This window comes from Spinacia oleracea, chromosome 2, assembly GCF_020520425.1.
Source record: "Spinacia oleracea cultivar Varoflay chromosome 2, BTI_SOV_V1, whole genome shotgun sequence".
Lineage (NCBI taxonomy): Eukaryota > Viridiplantae > Streptophyta > Magnoliopsida > Caryophyllales > Amaranthaceae > Spinacia > Spinacia oleracea.
Window position 1 is genome coordinate 54,555,907 of NC_079488.1, and position 9,682 is coordinate 54,565,588.

Consider the following 9,682-nt stretch of genomic DNA (forward strand, 5'->3'; position numbering starts at 1 on the left):
GTTCCACCTAAAAATTCGAAAAATTATTTTTTATAATGTAATTAACTAAATTTGTATTTTATCACCTAAAATAGTTTTAAAATTTGTTTTTACCACCTGGAAAATGAAAAATAAATGAAAACATAATGGGATCATGGGGGAACCCAATAACTGTAATATTTCTGATATATTCTTTCTTCCACGATTTCATGTATTTAACTCTCTTCTCTTCTCATGCTTCATTATCTTCCATGAATTCACATAATTTTTCACCATCATTAGTTCACAAATTTGACAAAGTATAATGGAAGAAAAGAGAGAAGGGTCAAAGATTTAAAAAAAAATCACACATAGAGTGTAAAAAGTTGGTGGGAAGTTTGAATTAGGTAGTCACACATAAAGGTAGTCTAGCAAAATATAACTAATTCTGATTAATGGTGTATATTTACACTAGAGGAAAAAATCCTTATAGGTGGCTCATCAAAGGTTGCTCTTATATTACAAGTGCCACATTTGATGGTTTAAAAAAAAAGTAAAACAAAATACTCTTCCCTCCATTTTGGAAAAGCGCATCCTAAACAAAGTTTCACCACAAATTCTTATTTATAAGGGTTGTACAATAAATATTGTACACCATAGTAAAAGTTAACTCAAAATGTTTAAAAGTTAAGCTTATATATGTAAAAGTTTTCCATTTTTTAGTGATAAATTTTTTCATTTTAATAAAACTTATTTCTTCAAAATCACTAATAATGTATAAAATTAATCATTTAACTCTTTAAAATGTTTATCTATCAACGTTTTTTTTACTAATATAAAAGTTAACCAAAACTAAGTTAAAGTTACAAAAAAATGGGTAAAAGTTATCTTGGTGTACAATAAATTTATTGTGCACCTAGTGCGCGCAAGACCTTTTGAAGTTTCACACCCAGCTGCTCCCTCCCTACTTCATCACTGAATTTCACTCACTCATCTCCCTCTTGTCTCCCTCACTTCACTCGATCTTTTCTCCTCTCACTAGTAGAATAACCTTAAATTGCCGCACTACATTTACATCAATTATTAGCATTTGCGGCAAATTACTGCAGTTTAAGAAACCAATAAACACATTTGCAGGGATTTTAACCCAAAATGCGGCAAAAAAATAATGTTGGTTTCATTTCCTGTCTTGAAAGGCCTTATCAATTTCTTAGACTTCTGTAAAAATTTCCCTCTCCTCTTACAAACAATATCCTCATGTTGGCTGCTCCAACTATCGCCGCCTCCCTCTGGCTCAAATCTGAGCTCCGTCGTCGGTTCAGGAACCTATTTACACCAGCAGACCAGCTCGCCTTTCCGATCTTGATCCTCTGCATCCCTCACCGGTGACCTTATCTACTATGAGATCTCTTCCAATTTCTTTCTCGCTCACCAGGTCCATTTCTCCCCCCACTTTCATTTTCGTAATTTTATGCGATTTTTCATTATAATTTATTATCACTGCTAACGGACTCGAGTTTGAATCGATTCATTGATGTTACAAGTTGGGGATAATTAAACCTAGAAATCACCATTTAATTTTTAATTTTTTCGTGCAATTTTTAATTTTGAATCTGCCTTCTCACATAATTCAAGATATATTGATATTATGAATCCTAACTTTGCAAGATGTTGGACATTGAGATAGCTACTCTTCATTAGTTTGTTCATCAAGGTTTGTACCCCCGTAAATTTATAAATTTTATTAATATATTTCAACGTATATTATTTATATTTAAATATAATTTATGAATTTTAGTAATAAATATATAATTAACGTATATTTATTTTAATTTAAGTACGTTCTATATATTTAACGATTTTTGAAATTCATTATATTTATATATTTAATACATATTTAATTTTATTTAAATATATTCTAAATATTTTAACGTTTGTGCAATCAAGAATAATTTTAGAATTTTATGTTGAAAAGAATTTGAATTAGGAAAACTCGTTGAATTCGGAAAAACAATCCTATTCGGTTTGACTCAAACACTAAAACCCAAATCCTAATTCTAGGCCCAATTGGGTAAAGCCCAAATCAATAAACCCAAAATAATCCTCCTTCCTCTTTTCTTTTTCACGTGAAACCAACAAACCTCCTTCTTGCTTTAGACTTCACGTGAAAAACAAACTTCCAAACCCTGCTTCAGCACTTCGTGTTCTCCTCCTCACTTCAGTCGCCTGTCGCACCACCGTAGTGACCACCGCCGTCGAGCCATCACCTCCGCCGTCCGGTAACTCCCTCTTCTCTCTCCTTGTATTTCTTCCTTCTCTCTTTGTTTCGCTTCTTGCTCTCCCCTTAACCTCCGTTTCTGTTTTGCGCTAGCGACCACCACCATCAACCAGACACCACCACCAGCAGCCGCGCAACCACCGCGTCGCCCTGCTGCTGCCGTACCCTCCACGCACAGCAGCACTCCTCTTTCTTCTCCACGCGTTCGTCTTCCCTTCTTCACGTCGTGCAACGACCTCCCTGCCACCTGAACCGCCGTCGCGCCACCAACCTTCGCGACCATTTGTTCCTGCTGCCGCCGCCCCTTGTCGTCGGCCAGCCTCTTCTTCTCCCCTTCTTGTTTTGGTTATTTCTTAAACCCTAAGTTATTTAAATATTTTGATTTAAGGTTATTGATTTTAATTTATGTTTCTTGAATTAAATTATTAATCTTTATAGTTAAATTATAATTTTCAGATTTGATATTGAGATTGTAAATTAATTAAATTCAGTTTTGGTTGATTAATATGTAAGTTAGGGTTTTAAATTAGTTTAGTGATTTAATTCGTGTTTATTGAATATAAATTACAAGTTATTATGATTAAAGTATATTTTCAGAATTTATATTATGTTTAAGTAACAAATTTAATTTCCAGATTTATTAATTTGGTTAAATAAGTATTTTAAACTATTAAAGCATGAATTTTTAAGGTTTTAATATTCTAAAATCAAAATAGAATGATTATATATTATTGAAGCTATTATTTTTATGATTTTAAGAACGTTGATTATGTTTTGTGGACGTTTGAAATTATTTTATATTGCTGGAAATTTTAAAATGGATGTTTTATTGGAGTTTAGAACGTTTTGGGATCATTAGTTTAATAGTTATTATGCTTGGAGGTTATTTAGTTAAGTTTCGATATTTGGGATGGTTCAAAATATGTTTAGGGTGTATTTAGAGTACTTTAGTATTGCTGTAAATGGTTGGATATTGATTGGGGAATTTTATTGGTTGTTTTTAGGCGAAGAATTCTTTGTAGGCGACTTTTGAATTCGTTAAAGTGGCCTATCAGTTTGTTTACACAAGGTACGTACATACCTGTGTGCTTGGATGTGTGTTGTATTGAGAATATGATGAATATATTTATGAACTTGTTTATGTTGGAATTTCATGTTCAATGTCGTTGAATTAATGCGCTGAGCATAGAACTTTATTTATAAGAATTGAATCATGTTAGCATGGAATATTGATGCAAGCATGTTGTTTTGAGGAACTTTATAGTATTTAATATTGGTTTAGATCTTTATTGATCGTTGTTCCTCTTTAGATTTTCACTACTTTATAAGGGCCGAGGACCTTGTTTGGTAGTTGAACCTTATACCTAATAAAGGTTTTTAAATATGGATAAAGGAAGGATTAAAATAGTTGGAATTGGCTCTTGGTTGAACGTTGTGATCACTTGTTTAATTCAAAGATAAAAGAAGTTGTGTTTACTTGTTGAATATAATATTTATGTTTGATGAGTCATAACCAAGTATTAAAAGTTAAGTCATGTAAAGTGAAAATGAGTAGCAATAGCTTTAGACTGTGCACGTCTAAAGTGACGGACAATCAGGAGTTGGGGTCATGGGTAGCCTATGATTTTTTCTGGGGCCGGATTGATCACCGGTTCTATTTTTATTTAAAAGTCCCTCGATATCGCAGGTCATTGGGGTTTACGGAGTCGCGCCCGTACCTCGTCTTCCTTAGTGAAGAAGAAGAAGTTTCTAGTAGCAACTCGGTCCATTGACTATTTCAATTAAAATAATGTTATTGTTGTAAAAGTCTAGTCCAGTGTAGCCTAGCCTAGTAAAGTGTTGTCGTCAAATTAACATGTTTTGTCTGCCCTTACTCGTGTTTTATTAGTACCATGTTAGGTTTGTTCGTTCAATAGTATCATGTTAGGATTATTATTGTTTTAGTATGTAGTACTCAGCTTTGCTGATTACGTGCTTTTGCTTGTGCATGTTGATCATGGCTATGCCTTATTGATCCTGTGATGACCCAATCTTTGGTGAGCAGTCTCTAAGGATCAATAAGCATTGTCCATCTGCAGGTTTGAAGATGTTGCATCATTGGGATCGGGAATAGAGAGCTTGTATTTAGTTTTGATTTGCTAAGTTAACTTGGGTTTGTTAATTGGGACTTTAAACTTGTCGTACTATTTATATTTCCTTATTTTCGTTGGATGATTTTGGGATTAAACCTGTAATCGATTATTTATAAACCTAGAGTTAGTCTTATGTTTTCCGCTGCAAAATTCTGAATAAGCCGTTACGTTTTCACACGGGCGATAATGCCTTGATAATTCTCTACGTTTTATATTAAAATGTTGTTTTAGAAAAGAGAGAATTGTCGGGGTGTTACAAGGTTTTTATTCAAATTGGTGTCGATTTATGCTCTCCCTTGAAACAGGAACAAAACGTAATTAGCTATAGGTTAAAGCATCGAATTAAGATTTACCTTGATCCCTCAATATCAACCATGATCCCTCAACATCAACCAATAGGTATTCACCCACTGATAACGTATACTTATATGGTAAGAATACATGTGTTAAAATATTCTATCAGGAAATCACACCAATTTTACTGATTGAGAATGTGTAATATGATCCATGGGGATTTTTTGAATCGTGAGCGTGTCGTAGGATTTACTAGCATTCTTTCCGTAAGATATGATCAAAGTGAAGGAAATAATGCTCTTGGTCCAAGTATGCATTCAATGTTAAGTCTAATAAATGCGGATCAGTATTAATTAACAAGTTAATAATTCAGTGAGATCAAGTGAGCTGAATGCCTAGCTAGAGGCCGCTTCAGTTCAAGTGGAATTAATGATATTAATCCACAGCTTACTCTTGACTGAACCCGTAGGGTCACACAAATAGTACGTAAACGGATCAAGTATTTAATGGCATTAAATACTCCATCTATGGATATTCGGAATCGACGGATCTTGGTTTCAGTGGGAGCTGAGATCGTCACAGGCAAGAAATGAATACTCCGGAAACGATGATATTGCCGGAATCGGAAATATGGATCGTATCGGAAATATAAATATTATCCAAGTCGTAGATGTTGCCGGAAACGGAAACATGGTACGTATCGGAAAATATTATCGGAAATGGAAATATTGCCGGAATCGGAAATATTGCCGGAAACGGAAATATTGTCAGAATCGGAAATATTATCGGAATCGGAAAATAATTCCGGAAACGGAAATATTAAATATTTGTTCGAAACGGAAATTGATTCCGGAATCGGAAATGTTAAATATTGTTCGTATCGGAAATGAATTCCGGAACCGGGAATTTAATCGGAAGCGTATCGTACGAATAAGCATCGGACGAGGCCTGCCGGACGAGGGCCCAGCACGAAGCCAGGCCATCGCCCAGCAAGCCACACGCATCCAACAACACGCCAATGCCTCGACCAGGCCCAACGCAAGGCCAGTCCCAGCCAAGGCTGGCGCGCGCGCACAAATGGGCTGCGGGCAGTGGGCCTGTGCGCCGTGCGCACAGCGTGGGCCGCAAGGCTTGCGCATGGGCGTGCGATGCTCGTGCGGTGCGTGTGTAGGTGCTATACGAATCCTAAAGCTATCGGAATTCGTGCATAGATTAAATCCTAATCCTAAAAGATTAAATTAATTATTTAGAGTTCTAATAGGATTCTAATTAATTAATTAGTATTCTAACAGGATTCGAAATCCTTTCCAAGGTTCTATAAATATATGCCTAGGGTCATAAATTTATACACAAGTTTTCAAGTATTCAAAGCTAGAATTTTTAAGCAGAAAAATCAGCCATAACTCTTGCCCATTTAGCCGAAAATAAGTAGTACCTTAAGGGCGATTCTAGTTGGTCAATCTTAAGGCGGATCCGGACGTGCTGTGGACTATCTACGGAGGGACGACACTTGGAGTCCTAAAGACTTGTTCTTGTTCGGTTCGGGCGCAGCTAGGGAGGGCACACAACAAAGAGTATGCATCTAAACTATGCTAAATGATTATGTGTAAATAATATGTTTTCCTGGCTTTATGGTTTTTCCGCATGATTTATGAATTATCATATGTATCATAACCTAACAGTGGTATCACGAGCCTCTTATTATTTTCATAATCTAAATTGCATAAACATGGTTAAATATTACAAATTTGCAAGAATTAAAAAGGGGTGATTAATTTTCGTAATTGTTAATTAATTGCAAATTGCGTTTATTTAATTATACGTACGCAGTTTTTCGGCAGTTTCTTCGTTACTCATCCAAATCGAGTGATTTTTGTGTCAATTCCGCATGTAAAAGGCATTCTAAAATTTTGACAAAAATAGTGTTTTTCGGCCGAACCCAGAATTCTCAAATTCGAAGCCTAACTATGACTTTTCGGAGGTTTTAGTTTTTCGAATGCAAAATTTCGTAAATTTAAGATGTTAAATTAAATATTTGCGATTCTTGTTGATAAATCTTGAATTTTTGATTGACCTACTGTATATGTTTAACAAGTTTGAATGCCTAGCCTTGTTAATTATGCAATCTAATTTGTAATTATGATTAATTTGTTGAAAATTGGAATAATTTAGAATTAATTTGATTTTCATAATTAGTTATAATTTAATTAGATACCTATGATTAAAAACCACCATAAAAATTGTAAATTTATGTTAAATTTTAAATTTTTTATGACCTAGACTTGAATCCATGTTAATCGGAAATCAATTGAATAATAAATTTTCGATTTTTCGCCCTAAAATTATGAAATTAATATTATTTATTAATTTGTCATTAATTTTTAATATAAATTTTAAATTTTTATGCGATTCGCTCATATAACTTGCACGCACAAAGCAATGGACACTACGTGTTACCCTTAAGGGGTGTTGTATAATGCGGGCATGTGACGACGAGCAAGGGAGCTCGTCGCCCATGCGGTACGAAAGCAATGAGCAAGGCCATGGTGCACGAGCACAAGGCAGCAGCCCTGCCTTGTGTCGTGGGCTGTGTGCAATGGGCGAATGGGCGAGGGCGAGAGCAAGGCAAGAGCAGTCGCGTGTGGGCAGCAAGCGAGCTGCGCCACAGCGCGCACTGCCTCGCGCAAGCTTGCGGAGCCTCGCGCGTAGCGAGCGCAAGCTCGCGTGCCACGAGTGCTGCGCCAAGCATCGATCGCTCGCGCGCAGCGAGCGCTGTTGTGCGTGCAACGAGCGCTGCGCCCAGCGATGGCGTGCGAGCGCTTGTTGTGCATGCGACGAGCGCTGCGCCCAGCGATGGCGTGCGAGCGCTTGTTGTGCGTGCGACGAGCGCTGCGCCCAGCGATGGCAAGCAGCTTGCTATTGCGACGTGCGACGAGTGCTGCGCCCAGCGATGGGCTGCGGCAGCATGCTCGTGCGTCTAGCGCTGGCGCGCGCAGCGAGCACCATGCGTGATGCCTTGCGATGTTGAGCAGCAGCAATGCGACACAGCGCATGGGCTGCGCGCACATGGCCAGCGATGGCTGTGTGCGTGTAGCCCATGGGCGTGCGATGCGTGAGGTTGTTGCGTTGCGATTAGATCGTTTTGAAATTTTAATTTGAAATTTTCAGTTTACGTAATTTTAATTAATTTTAAAATTAATAATTTAAATTATTTTCTTGGATTTTAATTTTGAATATTGTAATTATAATAAATTTTATTTATTCTAATTATTTTACTAAAATTAAAATCATGAATTAATTTAAATACGACTGAAATTAAATTAAACTTTTTGGATTCAATTATAAATTTATATGAGCTTTAAATTTTAATTAAATTTGTATGTTTCCGGTTAGACTAAAAATACATTTTTATGTTTAAAATTAGTAAAGCATATGAATTTATTGATTTAAGTGGGAGCCCTTTTTAGTCATAAACTCTTGATTAGGTCTACAAATCCTTAAGGTTAAAACAACTTGATTAGAATTAATAAGGACTGAATAATTTGTAGATTATTGGTGCCCTTGATTAATTGCTGCAAATGTTTACGTGATGCATGATGTGTTTTACTAACCAGCTATGTGGGCCATTCATGATAATGAATGGATGAATGGTATGTATTGTGTATGTACTGTTTTGCAGGTTATGAAGTGACTAGTATGGCCCAAATAGGATAGAAAATATGGTCTGCGTACCATTAATTTGAATGTAATTGGTCTAAAGTACCAAAGTTGTTTTTCAATTCAAATATGGTCTGCGTACCATCAAATAGTTGTAATTAGTTTTAATTATAGCTTATCCTATTTGAAGAAAATGGTGCCTCCCACGGAGATTTTCAAGACGGACTTTGAAGTTAAAGCTTCAAGATGAAGTCGGGCCATACTAGATCACATTTATCTTATGCATGTTTTAAGTTATTTATTGCTTTTAAATATGTCTTAAAATGCATGAGATCAAAGCTTGATTATGTTGCATGATTAAGGATTTTAGTTCACTTAAAATCTAACCAACATAGTAAGAGCCTTAAGTTCCAAACTTAAAAATTGAGTTAAAAGGTGCCATGCCAAAATATACACTTGCTTGGATATCCTTTACATCAATTTAGTAATAGTTTTCGCTCAGCGAGGTGTTACTTATTGGTCCTAAAGGGGCAAGGTACACAAATAATTGTGAGTACATGTTAGTTTTGGTGAAACTCAACGATATAAGTAAGGAGTCCTTTTATGTCGTGGCAAAATCGATAGGTTTACCTAATAAGTTCTTAGACGTACCTATCAACCAAGAATAGTTTCTAGACTATTAGCAAAAGGGTTTTGCTTACCTAAGATGTTTTAGGATTAAGTCGACAAACTGTGCTTAGTTCTTCAATGATTTTAGGATCTTGGAATCATTTTATTCACACCTGCCGGAACACATAATTCAAATAAAATGCTAATGACTTGTTTAAATTGCATGATTGCTTTCATTTTCAAGTTATTATTCATGATAAATGTCTAGACTTTGCATGTTTCAATGTATGTTTTAATTATTGTTTATAATTAAATATCTTGCACTGCAATAAATCCTTTTAGAAAGGTAACAGTAAATTTCCTCGATTGGTAGTGAATCCAAGAGCGATTCACGGAAATGAGAGAAAATGAGCAATTTAAAATGTACGTTTCTTTTAGCGACTTTTATGGTTGTTTTCGAATATCAAAATCGAATGGCAAACCAATTGGTGCTTGTGAATTCAAAATACAATGTAGTTTTGAGATCATAAAGCATTGAGTTTAAACGCTCAGCTTTACCAATGGTTAACAACCTAAAATATTTTTTCCATTTAATTCTCGAATGAGTCTAGTCCCTAGACATTCGAATAGATCGATGCTTAGAGAACTTTAGAAGCTTCTAGTAAGATCATCTAGTTGAAACAAAATATTCAACATAAATTAAAATGGTAAAGAACCTTGTTGGTGACATAGGACATGTCTAACAAAGTATAAA

The 9,682-nt window shown here is 35.5% G+C and overlaps 1 long non-coding RNA gene across 2 annotated transcripts; it reads left to right on the top strand.

The window, feature by feature from the left end:
* Nucleotides 1-1,992: 1,992 nt before the first annotated feature.
* Nucleotides 1,993-4,501, top strand: LOC130466936 (uncharacterized). 2 transcript variants are annotated; one of them, XR_008927099.1, is made up of 4 exons: nt 1,993-2,237; nt 2,330-2,581; nt 3,241-3,305; nt 4,281-4,501. It is a non-coding gene; the product is annotated as an uncharacterized lncRNA (long non-coding RNA). The 2 variants fall into 2 exon arrangements; XR_008927098.1 differs by having other exon boundaries at nt 3,241-4,501.
* Nucleotides 4,502-9,682: the final 5,181 nt, after the last annotated feature.